General features: G+C 44.6%; 1 protein-coding gene across 1 annotated transcript in view; it reads left to right on the top strand.

Moving 5' to 3' along the window:
• Positions 1–17,429, top strand: part of LOC147731455 (protein argonaute-3) — a 1,378,491-nt gene that overhangs the window by 1,255,076 nt on the left and 105,986 nt on the right. The gene's annotated exons all lie outside the window — the stretch shown is intronic.

The following is a 17,429-nucleotide window of genomic DNA, read 5'->3' as shown; positions in this document are numbered from 1 at the left end:
GGACTCATTTAGACTAAATGAGTCCATATTGAAGCACTCTCTCTCTATTACTAAATGATTTAGTACACTTTTGCAAGGCATTAATAAGTAGTTCAATTGCTAAGCACAAGTACCGTAAATCATGAGACCGGAGACTAGCCTGAAAGCAAAAAAATGTTTAATCGAATACATGTAGCGAAAAGAAGCACAGCTAGGCACATTATTGTGAATTACACAACTCAGTCTTCATCAGGACAAAACAGTGCAGTACACCTGCAAAGGTCCTGACTTCAGAGTCCCAATCAGAAAATGTGTTGGAAGTTCAGGGCTCAGTATTAAGTGTACCGCTATGAACCTCTAATTGCTAGGAAGCACTCTACACTGCTAAGGTGTCGTTTGACTATTCGTTTGATGCTTCTTTCTCAGGTGTCCTGTATTGTTTTGTTCTGATGTCCCTTTCATTTAGTGAACGACTGGGCTGTGTAATTCATAATTACAGTCATATTTACATACCTATGTGTGCTACCGTGACCCAAGTCATTTGCTTTGTATATACACACTTATATTCACTGTTATAGTCGATAGTCACTATGCTATCACTGTTGACACTCTAGTACCTGAATTACTGCCTTTGTGCTATTTTCTTCAGGACTGCATTAAAATATGTTTTGCTCTTAGTCTATCTCTGTTCTCATTGTACTTGGAAATTGAATCGCGTATTAATGCTTTGTAAAAGTATACTAAATTAGCTCATAGTGAACCACTCTCTCCTACATGTAAAAACCAACACTTGCAACTCAAACGTTTTGCTTCCAGTTTGGGAACATGATCCAACAATCTGAAATGTCCTTCAATGCTTTATTGCTTTGTGCCTTTGCCCATCTCCCATTGTATACCCAGTATTAATTAATACATTACAATGAAAGGCATCATTTTCAGGCCTGTAATATGTGTGTGTAAAACAATATGTTTACTAGTTGTCCTATTGTTGGTGTATTTTCATGTTTCAAGCACCTCTGCAGTGCAAGAACCATTTTCCTGCATGGGGAAGAAGAAGACTAAGCTGGTCTTTTAACTTATTTTCACCAGCACCATTTTGACACATCTTCAAGACCTTTAGAGAAGTGGAATTCCAAACATCCTATATAAGATACAATTGTTTCCTGTTGGATACTTCTAACTGCATGTTTCTCCTCTTCTGAATTCCCCCAGATGCCAGACTGGGTCCCAAATGTTTCCTAGCATTTGCTCCCAAGCACCAACATGTGCCAACAGGCTCCGCGGCAGCCTCTCAGCGCCTCTGCAAGTGACAGTATGAAGCCATATATACGTGCCATTCCTGTGCACTAACAACAGTTCAGTTTTTGTCTGCACTCCTTGACACAGATTTGGAGCGTCAGTCCCAAACATTTCTTGGTGTTTCACCAATCCCCTAATCACTTTCCCAGACAGTGTGGTAGGGAAATGTTATCCCAAAGGCCACAGACTTCAAACCGTCTGGAGATTGCCAGAAGCAGTAGGCAGGTATGGGTCCACATGAAGTCTGACTGTGGTATCTAAGGTTTAAGCATCTCTTGAAGTCCTGCTGCAAATGCCCCCTCATTCACCCAAAGGCCACCAGGGTGCGGAAGTTCAAACTGCCGAGCACAAATAGGGCAGGTCTCAATTCGAAAAACGATCCTCCTCCAGGTTTCAGTCATGCTCCCGATCACTGTCCTCGAGCACGTCCAAGATAAAGTCAAATAACAATTCTCAGCAAAAGCGCCAGAAGTCCAAATGGGACCCGTCTTTGTGCCATCACTCCAGTTCCGGGGAGAAGTCATATAGTTTGCTCTCAGAGAACTCAACTACAACCCTCTTGTCCTACTTGTGAAATACACAAAAGGTGATGGGATGGTCCTTGCAATAAGTCAAACCTTCACTCATGGTGTTTATGCCACCTCAGTTTGGAACCAGCCATATGCAAATCAGTCTTGACCTTGTTCTTCATTGGAACAGTCCAGACTGAACTGCCAAGCCAGGTCCACACTGAACCAAGATACAAGCACCCGAGGACGGGTTTCACCCTAGTTCTTGGCTCATCAGCTAGGTACAGCTTCGTTTCAATGACACACTGAACATGAGACCCACATCTGAGCATACCAATGCCACTTAGGGCAGTACATGAAACATACAAAAGGTGATGGGAGGGTGCTTGTAACAAGTCTAACCACTGGCAATGGCTCGGGGTAGCACTCCAATCCATTGTTATTTTTCTCACCATGCCACCTTAGGGGCCGATTAGGATTGCGTTGATTCCGCATCCTCCTGGCCGGGGAAAGCCGCCGCCGGCCCGGACGTTGCGAAATTACCGCAGCAGTGCCTTTGAAGACCCCCGCCAGATTAGGATGGCTGGGGGTCATCGGCGGACGGCAAAACCGTCCGCTGCTTTTCCGCCGCGGTCGCCTTCCGACAGTGGCGGAAAATTTCTAATATGGTGGCGGTGTCAATCAGACACCGCCAGCCATATTAGGATGGGGCAGGAAAAATGCTTTTCCACGGCGGCTTTTCCGCCGTGGAAAAGCATGTGTTTTTTTTTGTTTGGGGGCCCGTTGCGGGCCCCCAGGGTGTCAGGGGGTGGGGGGTGCACATGGGGGGTACCTATGGTACCCCCCTGCATTTACATGCACAAAGCGGCAGGCACCGCGCGAGGGGAATAATACCTTCAGTCACGATATTATGAGCAAATTAGACACTACAAAATGGCGCTCATTATTACGGCCGATCCGATGTTGTCATAAATAAGGCAAATTTCCGCTTCCGGCGAGCTCGCAAACTAACTGTTGCTGCAGCTGTGCCGGAAGAAAACTATTCCGGTCTCGGTCCATCATTGAGTAAGTCTTCTTACCAGTCTTAAATTAACGATAAAGAATTTTAAATAGAGAAAGGGATATGAATCTAATCGGACACTTGTTTGCAGGTGGCCGAGTGTTTTGATCGTAAACGAAGTGGGATCGGGCATTTTCTCTCCCGCCTTCTTGGACTAACAAGAAGTAAATGCACGCCGCTAATACACCTAGTATCAAGTAAGTAATTTCAAACAAAGGAGTAAGGATATCGTATTGCACTTGACAGTTGTTTATGAGTTCTACTCGTTTTAGGCGGAGTAATCGTCTAATCAGATGTTAATCATTTCTACTGGCTCGGGATAAAAGACGAGTCCCATAATCGTGAGTTTAAAGAAATTGGGTTTCATTTATTATACACAGGGTGAGCACTATTAACTATTAATCCAGCCTCCATTCGTCCGCAGGTGGCAGGTACCTCTTTCAGGGCGGTCAGGACGCAGGGGGCGGACAACCTCCTTATATATCAAACCGAAACTCCCATTCAAAAGAAAAGAAGTACGCCTGACCAAACCTCAGGTAGAAACTTGCACTTTTATTTTCTTTGGACAGCTAAGTGAAAAGTGAAAAGTCCTGACGCGTTTCGGGGCTTTGCATAGCCCCTTCCTCATAGGATGACCACACGAAATGCACTGTAATGCTTGTGATGGCGAATGGAGGCTAGATTGTTGTTAAAAGGAGCGGGGCCCGCCAGCATTGTTCATTCCAATTTATGGCACGGAATTTCCAGCCGGGAGATTGTGTGTGAACTCTGCGAGGCAAGGGAAAGGTGAAATGCTTTTGCCTTTCATCAACGGACTTCAGGTTTCAAGCACTTTCCGATATTAAAAAAGAAAGACAGCTTCAAGATTATCGGCACACTGGGGCTTGAAATATTTTAAAGACTTTCGAAATTGCACTGATCCCACTGTGGAGAAACAGCGCTACACTACAGGTACCAGCATGCTTGACTTTTTTTGCTCACTTGAGACGCCCACTTGGAACATTTAAATTAAGAGCATGCAACTAATGGCGCCATGACAAGCATTACAGTGCATTTCGTGTGGTCATCCTATGAGGAAGGAGCTATGTTAAGCCCCGAAACGCGTCGGGACTTTTCACTTAGCTGTCCAAAGAAAATAAAAGTGCAAGTTTCTACCTGAGGTTTGGTCAGGCGTACTTCTTTTCTTTTGAATGGGAGTTTCGGTTTGATATATAAGGAGGTTGTCCGCCCCCTGCGTCCTGACCGCCCTGAAAGAGGTACCTGCTCCCTGCGGACGAATGGAGGATATATGGAGATATATATATATATATATATATATATATATATATATATATATATATATATATATATATATATATATATATGTATATATATATATATATATATATATATATATATATATCCTAATGGCGGTCGCCAGTAGGTATATATAGTTAGGACCTAGTTACCATAGGAAATTCCGAACATTCTATTGGGAATAACTTTGGCGCCGATTGAGCAGTCTGCCTGTAATTTTTCTTACATTTGCCTCGCTGCGCTCCGTTCCTTCCCTGAAAGTTTCGGGGGGATTAGTCAAGCGGGGGCCGAGAAAAAAGGGGGGTCCCAAAACGTGTTCTCCCCATGTTAATTTCCATAGAGACCTTTAGACACGGCTACAGCTCGAACGGTTGAATGGAATTACACCAAACGTGGCAAAATGGTAGGGCCTGGTATGCAGATGTGCCTTTGCTATGTTTGGTGAAAATCCCTCCAGTAGCTCTTGAGAAAATTGAATTTGAAATTTTTCAAATGGCATTTTCTATGGACGTTTAGACACGGCTACAGCCCGAACGGCTGAACGGAATTACACCAAACTTGGCAAAATGGTAGGGACTGGTATGCAGCAGTGCCTTTTGTATGTTTGGTGTAAATCCCTCCAGTAGTTCTTGAGAAAATTTAATTTGAAATTTTTCAAATGGCATTTTCTATGGGACCTTTAGACACGGCTACAGCCCGAACGGCTGAACGGAATTACACCAAACTTGGCAAAATAGTAGGGACAGGTATGCAGTAGTGCCTTTTCAATATTTGGTGAAAATCCCTCCAGTAGTTGTTGGGAAAATAAATTTGAGCAAATTATAAATCTATATGCGCTCAACATTCTATTGGGAATAACTTTGGCGCCTATTGAGGAATCTGTGTGTAATTTTCCAGAATTTTGGCCAGTTCCGCTCCTTTCCTTTCCTCAAAGTTTCGGGGGGATTCGTCAAGGGGGGTCCCAAAACGTGTTTTCCCCATGTTAATTTCCATAGAGACCTTTAGACACGGCTACAGCCCGAACGGCTGAATGGAATTACACCAAACTTGGCAAAATGGTAGGGGCTGGTATGCAGATGTGCCTTTGCTATGTTTGGTGAAAATCCCTCCAGTAGCTCTTGAGAAAATTGAATTAGAAATTTTTCAAATGGCATTTTCTATGGAATTACACCAAACTTGGCAAAATAGTAGGGACAGGTATGCAGTAGTGCCTTTTCAATATTGGGTGAAAATCCCTCCAGTAGTTGTTGGGAAAATGAATTTGAGCAAATTATAAATCTATATGCGCTCAACATTCTATTGGGAATAACTTTGTCGCCGATTGAGGAATCTGTGTGTAATTTTCCAGAATTTTGGCCAGCTCCGCCCCTTTCCTTTCCTCAAAGTTTCGGGGGGATTCGTCAAGCGGGGGTCGAAAGGGGGGTCCCAAAACGTGTTTTCCCCATGTTAATTTCGATAGAGACCTTTAGACGCGGCTACAGCCCCAACGGCTGAACGGAATTACACCAAACTTGGCAAAATGGTAGGGACTGGTATGCAGTAGTGCCTTTTCTATATTTGGTGAAAATCCCTCCAGTAGTTGTTGAGAAAATTGAATTTGATCAAATTATCTATCTATATGCGCTCACTGTACGCGCACTGTACGCGTACGGTACGCGTACATGCGCGTACCCTTACGTGCGGGAGCGAGTTTCTGATTGGCTAGCAGTCGACTGTCAACATTCCAAACTGCCCAAACCAGGAAGTGTTGGCCACCATCTTGTTTTTCAGGAGAACTGTGGCACAAGAGAGCCCAAAACAAGAGTGGAAAACACGAAAAGGGGCAGGGTAGAGACCCCCCAACCCTCTAGCCCTTCTCAGGGGGTCCTAAAAGGACCCCCAAGGGTAAAAAAAAAGAAATTGCGGGGTACGCGCACCGTACGCGTAGGGTACGCGTACCGTGCGAGTACCCCGCGATTTAAAAAAAAAAAGATTTTTTTTTGCACTTGGTGAGATGTCATCAGTGATGTCATCAGTGATGTCACTGACCATGTCATGAATGATGTACTATGTGGCATCATCAGCAGTGGATTGCGGGTGCGCGAAATATAGTTAGTACAACTAACTATATAGGAGCAATTTCAATGGTTTTTTAAATGCTAATTCCTAACTATATAAGGCCTGAAACCTATGGTTTTTTAAGTGAATATATATATATATCCAGTTTCCACCCTCAGCGCCGCTTGCATGCGCCAAAAAACGAGAGAGACGGACTCTTCCTTCTTTCCAGCATCCGCTGTAAGTTTTATTTTTTCATTTAGATCAGTGCATTGCCGTGCTCACACCAAACGCGTTTCGGCGATCCCTGTCGCCTTGCTCGCTGGTAACAAGTGCTCTCAATCCCTTCGATTTTTCAATATTCACCCCACCAATCCCCAGTCACCACAACAACATAGAAATCAACAACAGACTTAAATCTGCTTGTAAATACTGACATTCAATTCGAAGTGCAGGGACAAAAAGCCTTCTATATGGATTTTTATCTCAATATCCCCTGCGCTAAACTCATTCAATTAATTTGTGAGATAAAGCACCATTCAATATACATAAAAATAAATATATATATACATCGAAATTTAACATTGGGGAATAATTCATATCACTGTATAAATACAAAAATATTTTACATGTTATACATGATGTTAATAAAAAAATCATATAAAAAGTACCTGTACTTAATTCATATTGTCAGTAAAAACATTAATTCATACAATACCGATTAACTATGTTTTAAGTCTATATTATACCTTCATTAGATGACTGAGGAAAATGTGAAACCAAAAAAATAATAATCACCTCAATGTGTAATTGTGTGTTATGTGAACTCCCAGCCGGGAGTATTGGGATAATTTTCATAAATAAAGGGCAGGAAAAAACTTTGGCATGATGAAATTATAATTCGACATTATATATATATATATATGACTTGAACACTTTTCGAAGAAAAGACAAGAGGCCACACGGGGAGTAAGGAACAGGTAGCCGTTTAATTCAGAGGTCCAGGTAATTTTAGATGCATTTCAGCTTAAGAGCCTTCTTCAGCGCCTCCCTCCTAAACGAATCAGCCCCAAATGATCTCCTCCTGTGACTAAATATCCGCAGGCACTGAGTTCCCTCCCCTTATTGTATTCTGCACAGCATTGACAGCCCGTGTTGAATGTTGCGGACTCCAAGTCCCAGTATGCATTGTCTCGGCACAGCTAGGTTGCTGATGTGGGTGGAGTGGAGAAAATGTAGTTTTGTGCCCACACAGTAGGGCGGGGTGGTCGATGGACGACGAACATCGCGGTGCCTGTCCCAGGTCAGTGATGAAAACAGGGACGGTCAAATGCGAGACTGTTTGCCTATCGAGATAAAATACCTCAGTCTGTTTCCTCTGCTCTGAGATTTTTGGCGGTCTCCCGGGATTATCGATTCCTCGGTTGTCTCTATGCTGTGAGCAGCGTGGTGCCAGTAAATCCCGGAGTCACTTGAAGCTGCAGGGCCATCTCAACTGCGCGTCTGGCTGCGCAGATTATATGACTTGAACACTTTTCGAAGAAAAGACAAGAGGCCACACGGGGAGTAAGGAACAGGTAGCCGTTTAATTCAGAGGTCCAGGTAATGGCGGATGCATTTCAGCTTAAGAGCCTTCTTCAGCGCCTTCCTCCTAAACGAATCAGCCCCAAATGATCTCCTCCTGTGACTAAATCTCTGCAGGCACTGAGTTCCCTCCCCCTATTGCGTTCTGCACAGCATTGACAGCCCGTGTTGAATGTTGCGGACTCCAAGTCCCAGTATGCTTTGTCTCGGCACAGCTAGGTTGCTGGTGTGGGTGGAGTGGAGAAAATGTAGTTTTGTGCCCACACAGAAGGGCGGGGTGGTCGATGGACGACGAACATCGCGGTGCCTGTCCCGTGTCCCCATTGTTCATTCCAGTTTATGGCACGGAGTTTCCAGCCGGGAGATTGTGTGTGAACTCTGCGAGGCAAGGGAAAGGTGAAATGCTTTTGCCTTTCATCAACGGACTTCAGGTTTCAAGCACTTTCCGATATTAAAAAAGAAAGACAGCTTCAAGATTATCGGCCCACTGGGGCTTAAAATGTTTTAAAGACTTTCGAAATTGCACTGATCCCACTGTGGAGAAACAGCGCTACACTACAGGTACCAGCATGCTTGACTTTTTTTGCTCACTTGAGACGCCCACTTGGAACATTTAAATTAAGAGCATGCAGCTAATGGCGCCATGACAAGCATTACAGTGCATTTCGTGTGGTCATTCTATGAGGAAGGGGCTATGCAAAGCCCCGAAACGCGTCAGGACTTTTCACTTTTCACTTAGCTGTCCAAAGAAAATAAAAGTGCAAGTTTCTACCTGAGGTTTGGTCAGGCGTACTTCTTTTCTTTTGAATGGGAGTTTCGGTTTGATATATAAGGAGGTTGTCCGCCCCCTACGTCCTGACCGCCCTGAAAGAGGTTCCTGCTCCCTGCGGACGAATGGAGGCTGGATATATACATATATATATATATATATATAACACCTTATGGCGGTCGCCAGTAGGTATATATAGTTAGGACCTAGTTACCATAGGAAATTCCGAACATTCTATTGGGAATAACTTTGGCGCCGATTGAGCAATCTGCCTGTAATTTTCCTTAAATTTGCCTCGCTGCGCTCCGCTCCTTCCCTGAATGTTTCGGGGGGATTCGTCAAGCGGGGGCCGAGAAAAAAGGGGGGTCCCAAAACGTGTTTTCCCCATGTTAATTTCCATAGGGACATTCTGACAAGGCTACAGCTCGAACGGCTGAACGTAATTATGCCAGAATTGGCAAAATGGTAGGGACTGGTATGCAGCAGTGCCTTTTGTATGTTTGGTGTAAATCCCTCCAGTAGTTCTTGAGAAAATGTAATTTGAAATTTTTCAAATGGCATTTTCTATGGGACCTGTAGACACGGCTACAGCCCGAATGGCTGAACGGAACTACACCAAACTTGGCAAAATAGTAGGGACAGGTATGCAGTAGTGCCTTTTCTATATTTGGTGAAAATCCCTCCAGTAGTGGTTGGGAAAATGAATTTAAGCAAATTATAAATCTATATGTGCTCAACATTCCATTGGGAATAACTTTGGCGCCGATTGATGAATCTGTGTGTAATTTTCCAGAATTTTGGCCAGCTCCGCTCCGCTCCTTTCCTGAAAGTTTCGGGGGGATTCGTCAAGCGGGGGTCGAAAGGGGGGTACCAAAACGTGTTTTCCCCATGTTAATTTCCATAGAGACCTTTAGACACGGCTACAGCCCGAACGGCTGAATGGAATTACACCAAACTTTTCAAAATGGTAGGGCCTGGTATGCAGATGTGCCTTTACTATGTTTGGTGAAAATCCCTCCAGTAGCTCTTGAGAAAATTGAATTTGAAATTTTTCAAATGGCATTTTCTATGGACCTTTAGACACGGCTACAGCCCGAACGGCTGAACGGAATTACACCAAACTTGGCAAAATGGTAGGGACTGGTATGCAGTAGTGCCTTTTCAATATTTGGTGAAAATCCCTCCTGTAGTTGTTGAGAAAATTGAATTTGATCAAATTATCTATCTATATGCGCTCACTGTACGCGCACTGTATGCGTACGGTACGCGTACATGCGCGTACCCTTACGTGCGGGAGCGAGTTTCTGAGTGGCTGGCAGTCGACTGTCAACATTCAAAACTGCCCAAACCAGGAAGTGTTGGCCACCGTCTTGTTTTTCAGGAGAACTGAGGCACAAGAGAGCCCAAAACAAGAGTGGAAAACCCGAAAAGGGGCAGGGTGGAGACCTCCCAACCCTCTAGCCCTTCTCAGGGGGTCCCAAAAGGACCCCCAAGGGCAAAAAAAAAGAAATCGCGGGGTACACGCACTGTACGCGTAGGGTACGCGTACCGTGCAAGTACCCCGCGATTTAAAAAAAATAGATTTTTTTTTGCACTTGGTGAGTTGTCATCAGTGATGTCACTGACCATGTCATGAATGATGTAATATGTGACATCATCAGCAGTGGATTGCGGGTGCGCACACACACACACACACACAGGTTGCCATGGGTACTCTCCTTTCTACATCTCCACCTCTCTTCGCTGCTGCGAGGTCTAGTCCTATGTCTCCATGTGTCAGGGTGCTTTTCAGTGCTGCACTCGGGATAGCCCTTGTCTTCCCGGCAGGGTGTCTTTCGGTACACTTAAGTGCACTTCGTTGCTTTTCCTGCATCTTCAGCAATAGGGTCACTTTTGCATCCCACTCCCTGGGGTGGTTCCCCAGCTTTACACTGCTCCCCTCTTATTGTTCAGATACTGAACGATGTCTCTCTTTCTGGACGAGGGTTAATTTTCACTTCCAGTCGGAAGATGGGGTCTAGAAATCTGAGATTCTTTCCTACATTTATAAGCGTTCCTCTTAACAGCTCCTATTGGTACTCTGTTACCTCTGCTGCCACTTCCTTCGGATGTGTCCCTTTCATTAGGTATCACCCTACACTATATCAACTGTGCCTGCGGGACAGCTCTTCTGATCCCAGTCGTCCCAGGGTCTGCACCCTGCATCTCTGTATTTTGTGAGTTAGTTCTCACCTTAGTCTTCAAGCTACCTGGTTGGGCAGTCCTATGCTTATTTTCGCTACGCCACCTTGTTGTCTCTGTGGCTGTGTGCTCTGTGCATCTTTCAGTGATGTCCCGCATCAGCGGGCTTCAGATTGTTACTGTTTTCCCCTGTCCCCCCTTTGGTGACTGGGTGTGCACTTGGCGTGTTTCTTGTTCCCTCCTGTACTTCTAGGACATTGTGATTTCGATAGTGCGTGCTCAGCTATTACGTTTTTATTGAGGTTCCTTAGGTTTTACGTGCTCCTGGGTAACACTTTCCGAACATGAAGTGTGTATGTTAAATGTATAATAGCATCCCCATACACGTGGGGTATGTCCCCAGGGCACTGTATTCGTATCTCTGTGGTGAGATTTTTAGTACACAGAATTTCAGTTGGCTGATGTTATGCCCTGCTTCTATGAAGTGGTTAGCCACCTTAGATTGGAAGTTTTTGATCTTATGTTACTTTTATGTTCATTTATACGAATTAAAAATTTTCTTTTGGTTTGTCCTACGTAGGTTTTCCCGCTGGGACATTTTAATTGGATGTGTCGCATGTGGCTATCACTTGTAATTTGATTTTGTGTCCTTTCATCGGATGTGTTACATACAGGCCCATGATGATTTTATTACAGTTCCAGCAAGCTATGGTTCCCTTATGTGTGATATTGCTTTGTTTGAAGTCTGGACTTTTTATAATTTCTCCTAGATTCTATGTTCTGGTATATGCGAAGATAGGTTCCTGTTCAAAGATGTGATTGAAGTCTGGCTCCGACTGTAGTGTGGGCCAGTGTTTTCTGATAATCCTTTTGTAGGTTGCACTCTTGGTGGAATATTTGGAAACTACGGTTATGTGGTTTTGTGTGTTTTTTCTTTAGGTGATAGTAGTGTTTCTCTATTATTGATTAAGTATATGTTCAGTGTAGCCTCTTGCTTTGAATCGTTGTAACATCTCCTTAATGCGTGTCTCTCTGGTGTCTGGATTTGATACAAATATTATCACTCTTAATAATTGAGTGTAGGGCATGTTATTTTTGAGTGCAGGTTGATACTGAAGGGTATTATTTCTATCCGTTTCTTTTCTGTGTAGGTCTGTGTTGAATCCATCTTTGGTTTCGGTTATCCTTACGTCTAAGAAATTGATGGATTGTTCTTGGATATCGTAGGTGAATTGGATCCTTTCATCTATCTGGCTAAGTTTGGCAATTTGATCACTAAGTTCCATGGATGTTCCATTCTATAAGATGAAGATGTTGTCTATGTATCTCACAAATAGTTTCAAGTGTGTTTGCCATTCTGGTACTGACAGTATGTGTTGTTCTACAAAGTTCCCCATGAAAATATTCGCTTATGTGGGGGCAGCACAATTGCCCATAGAAGTGCCAGTCTTTTGTAGAAACCAGGTGGTTTTCCATTTAAAATAGCTGTGGAGTAGTGTTTACTGTAATAATTCCATTAGGAAAACTTGGAGATCTTCATCGTAGTCACTTTGTAATAAAGCTTGTTCCATGGCCTCTATGCCCAGTTGGTGTGATATGGATGTGTACAGCGATTTTACATCCACCGGGCATAGTAATGTAGTCTTGTCCTGTTTATTGGCTAGGTTGTTGATTTTGATTAGAAAATCTGTGGTGTCTTTGATGTAGGTTTTTAATTTAGAAACATCAACCAACCGTTCACTACTTGAAATAGTGGTCCATGAACTAGACTAAAGACAGGCCTGACCCGTTTTTAACACAACAAATGGTTGCACCGATACCACACACACCGGATATCATTACAACATAGACACGATCTCCCACACCTTCAGGTTTCACCGGGCACTAACCCATTTTACTTGCATTATCTTTCTGGGCCCTGTGGTCCTTGTATATTGAGTAGCACTTACTTTTCATTGTAGATATTCCCCAGATGAAGGCCGCTTTGGCCGAAATGCAATGGGATATTGGAAGTCAAATATAACATGATGTATGCAAGTTGTATTATGGGAGATGAAGTACAATTTCCCTAGGATGAAAAATAAACATCAACATTGAAACAACCAAAAGAAAAGAGTGACAACAACTTTATTGAACTGTATAAAAATCTCACCATAGAGATACGAATACAGTGCCTAGGGGACATACCCCACTTGTGTGGGGATGCTATTATACTTCTAGGACATTGCTCAGTTTCTACCTCTTGGCCTTTGGTTCCTGGCTGTAGCCTCTCCGGCCTTCCCTCCGTGGGCTAACCTGGTAGGTTCTGGTTGCATCTCTTCATGTTTTCCTCAAACTTTGGTGGGTGTTCACATAGTGCACCATTAAGCTGAGAGTGGTCCTTCTTCCTCCTTCGTTCGGGACTCTCACTCTCCCTCTTTTGTTCTGGTATATAGCTGGTGCCAATTCTACATCTCATACTTATACGGGTATGGTGTAGCACTATTCTGGCATTTTTGGGACGCCTTGCCTCCCGTTATCTTTTGCTCTTCCAAGCTAATTGGGTTGCTGTCCCACTACAGCCTTCCCCGTTGTCCATCACTCTGTTGCCGGCTCAGTGCTTGGGCACTTTCTCTTTTGTTCTGTCGCAGACCCACCTCCCCCTTGTGGTATGGGTGTGGTATCTATTCTAAGTTAAGGAATCTGCGGCTAGATGTCTCTATCAGATGTACAAGTTACTTACCTTCAGTAACGATGTATCTGGTAGAGATGTTGTCTAGCCGAAGATTCCTTAAAGCCCACCTTTCCTCCCCGGCCTGCAAGGACCTTGCCAAGTGGGTTTCTCCACTTGCCTCTTTTCAGTTGCCATTGGTTTTTCTTTCACGGGTGCTCACATTGTTGTGCCCCTTTGAGAATTGCCATATGCGGCTAACTCCCTCTAAGGGGCTTCTTTCCTGTAAAATGGTGCCTTTTGATTCACCTTCATCAGGAGATTCATCTTTTTCTTTTTTTCTTCTCCTGCTGCCTTCCCTCCCTCCTTCTCTATTGACTCAGGGCTCTGGTCTTCTCTATAGTCATCTTCTTTGGGGATCTGTTGAGCTCTGTTTCAGACCTCCATTACTTTAGGGGAAGTGCCAGTCTTTTCATACCTTCCTGCAGTGAACTGTTGCTCTTTCTGTGCTCCGTCCTTGCTGGACGGCACAGTTCTACATGGTAATAACAGTCTATTTCTGTCTGTTGAGATATTCCTCCCTTATTGCACTTGGGGAAGGGTCTTTGCTTCGCTTTGCAGGGTTCTTTCTCACAGCTTTTTCACTTATATGTAGACCGTGTCTGATTCTGTCTTTTACGATCGTGTATTGCACCATCCTCCTCCTTTATTTCACAGATTTTTCATCCTTGGCACACTGTTTCCATACTTTTACAGTTGTTAGTGGCTCCGCGTTGTGCCACAGAAACGTTTCTCCGAAGAAAACTGACGTCAGCGCGCCGGGAGGGACTTATATGACCTCGCTGACGTCACATACGTGGACAACGTCAGGGCAAGGATGTGTGGCGTCGTTCCCCGGCGCGCAGAGGTGCTGCTGCAAAAAAAAATCTGGATACAGTCTGACGCTTGGGGATATTCTAAGTTAAGGAATCTGCGGCTAGACAACGTCTCTACCAGATACATCGTTACCGAAGGTAAGTAACTCATACATCACATTTGTACCATGCATTATAGCACTGATTCAGTTGCTAAACCGGATTCACTGGTGTGACAAGCTGCCCTTAAGATTGTTTTCAGTTAGCAGATATCTGCCCCTCTCCTTAAGTACTCGGTGGCGGCTCCTTCGCTAAGGCATAGGAGCGTCGCCTCACTGCTTTCCACAGTGGAAATAAAGGAAAAATAAAATGATAATAACTTGTTAGTTCGTGGCATGTGGGCTGCTGAATTTATATCTTAGCATAGATCGCCGCCTAGTGTTAGGTCTGGATGTTTGCACCTTGTTGTCTTGGAAGAGTCTGCGAAGTATCACGTGATAGGTCACTCCTCCCCTGGACTACAGTGCGCATGGGCATCTTCTCCATCTTCAGATTTTTTTTCTCCGCCATTGGGTTCGGATGCACTTCGACAACTCCAACTTCGGGACCGAAGTTTTCCTATTTTCTAAGGCCAAAAACCTCACCATTTCCACAGTATTGTTCCGCTTGGTATCCCTCGACTCGACAACTCGTTCCATCTATCTCTGGTAGTCGACGCTGGCCGTTGGGCCTTTTCGACGCCACGTGGGCCTCCCGCCGATGGAAAGGACCCCGTTCAAAAGATGCCCACAATGTCGATCCAAGTTTCCACATAGTGACAAACATACAGTATGCAACAAGTGCCTGTCTCCGGAACACAACGAGAAAGACTGCCCAAATTGTGCTCAGTTCCGGTCGAAGAAAATTATCCGGAACCGAAGAGCTGCTCGGCTAGAGATGCAGCGACAGGCACCTGAACCGGAAAACATTTTCAACGACGAACATGAACTTCCAGAGGCAGCGGACTCTGACCTAGAGCTTGTCACAGTAGAAGACCAGTCGGACTCTGATGACGACATCCCACCGGGGCAAACCTTGAGTACTAAAGCCCCTACCCTGCCTCCACCTCCAGACAAAGCTCCGATCAAAGCATCGTCAAGAGGCCTTAGCCGCGACCGAAACACCGCTTCAGAAGCCCCGCCTTCCGGCTCGGCTCCGAAGACCATTACCAAGCCTTCCTCCACCCGGGAACGAACAAGACTCGTCCCAAAAAGAGCGTAGACTCAAAAACGTCCGCACAGCCGAGAACGGGCCCGACACTAAAAAAGTCGTTGACCCGAAAAACACCGACCAACCAAAAAAGTTTGTTGATCCGAAAAAGACTGTCGACCAGAAAAAGGGCGTAGATCCAAAGAAAAGTATCGACCCAAAGAAGGGCGTCGATCCAAGAAAGACCGTCAACCCAAAAAAGGTCATCGACCCGAAAAAAGGAATCGACCCAAATAAAGTTGTCGATCCGAACACTGCCTCCGACCCGAAAAAGGCCGTCGAACCGAAAAAGGCAGTCGAACCAAAAAAACACATAGAGCCGAAAAAGACCGTCGAACATAAGAAAGTCGTCGAGTCGAAAAAGACCGTCGAGCCGAAAACAGCCGTCGAGCCGAAAAAAGCTCAAGAGAAAACGAAAAACAAGCAAGCAAGTGACCGATCCAAAAACATCGGTGCCAAAGCCACGGACAGTGGAAGAAGAACTCTTTCATCCTGATCCAGTGAGCCCAGACCAAAATAGACTGTTTATGGAACCTGATACAGGACATATAACAGTTTACAATAAGAACAAGAGAAGACTGGACACTGAGGCTCCTTCTCCTGTTCCTCTTAAGAAAAAGGACTTTGGGGCATCCCCTTCTAGACCTTTTACACCTCCTCCTTTCACTCCTGACATGCCTTACGTTACATATTCACCTACACCTCCACATTATTATGAGGGAGAAGACATGGGTGAAGACCCTCATCAGGACTTTATAGACCCTGATGATCCGGGAAACCAAGATCATACATGGGACGATCAGAATGACCCTAATGACCCATATGATACACAACCAATACCAGATCCCTCTACATATCCCACAAAACCATCCCCTACTGACGACACGGTTGCTTTTAACCAGCTAGTTGACAGGGCAGCTCAGTATCATGGTGTAAGCATGCACACTGGCCCTGTAGAGGAGGATTTCCTATTTAATACCTTCCCAATATCAGGGAAGAGTATACTTACACTCCCTATAGTAAAGGGAGTACTTAAGCACGCACCAGACATCTTTAAAGACCCAGCCAGAGAGCGTGTCCTCAATCCAAGAATTGAAAAGAAATATAAACCAGCCCCTACAGACCCCTCTTATATCAAGTCTGTTACCACTAGACTCTCTAGTTGTTTCTAATGCCAGAAAGAGAGCAAACTCTCAAACAACAGGTGATGCCCCCCCCTCCTGACAAGGAGTCAAAGATCTTAGAAGCCTCAGGAAAGAGAGTGGCCTCTCAAGCAGCAAATACCTGGCGAATTGCCAATACACAAGCTCTCCTAGCACGCTATGACAGAGCACACTATGATGAACTGGAGGGATTACTGCAACACCTACCAGAACCCTATAAGACAAAGGCTAATGACCTAATTCAAGAAGGTAAATTCATCACTAACGCATCTATAAAATGCGCCCTTGATGCAGCCAATACAGCCACTAGGTCTGTCAACACTAGCGTGTTGATACGCCGGCATGCCTGGCTACGCATCTCAGGTTTTAAAAAAGAAGTACAGTCTACAATTCTTAATCAACCCATTAATCAGGATTTCTTGTTTGGCCCAGCAGTTGATACCATCTTAGAAAAGATGAAAAAATATACTGACACCGCAAAGTCCATGGGTGCACTTCAATTTCAACAGTCTAGGGGCTCCTTTCGCCGCTCCTCCTTTCGAGGCTCAGGCAGAGGCAACACATCACAAACCTCTTCATCATTTAAAACTAATACCCAAGGCACCTTTAATAAAGGCTCCAACAGAGGAGGTTATAGAGGAAATAATAACAAAGGCAGAGGACGTGGTGGTAATAACACCAGAGCCTCCACCACCTCCAAACAATGACTTGTTCACACTCCCTCCAGACCACTTAACAACAGTTGGAGGCAGAATTACACAATTCCTACAAGTTTGGAATGCCATTACCACAGACAGGTG

Source organism: Lissotriton vulgaris, chromosome 2_1 (genome assembly GCF_964263255.1).
Source record: "Lissotriton vulgaris chromosome 2_1, aLisVul1.2, whole genome shotgun sequence".
In the NCBI taxonomy this organism is placed as follows: Eukaryota; Metazoa; Chordata; class Amphibia; order Caudata; family Salamandridae; genus Lissotriton; species Lissotriton vulgaris.
The sequence above is the reverse complement of the archived record's forward strand: the minus strand, read 5'-3'. Positions and strand labels throughout refer to the sequence as shown.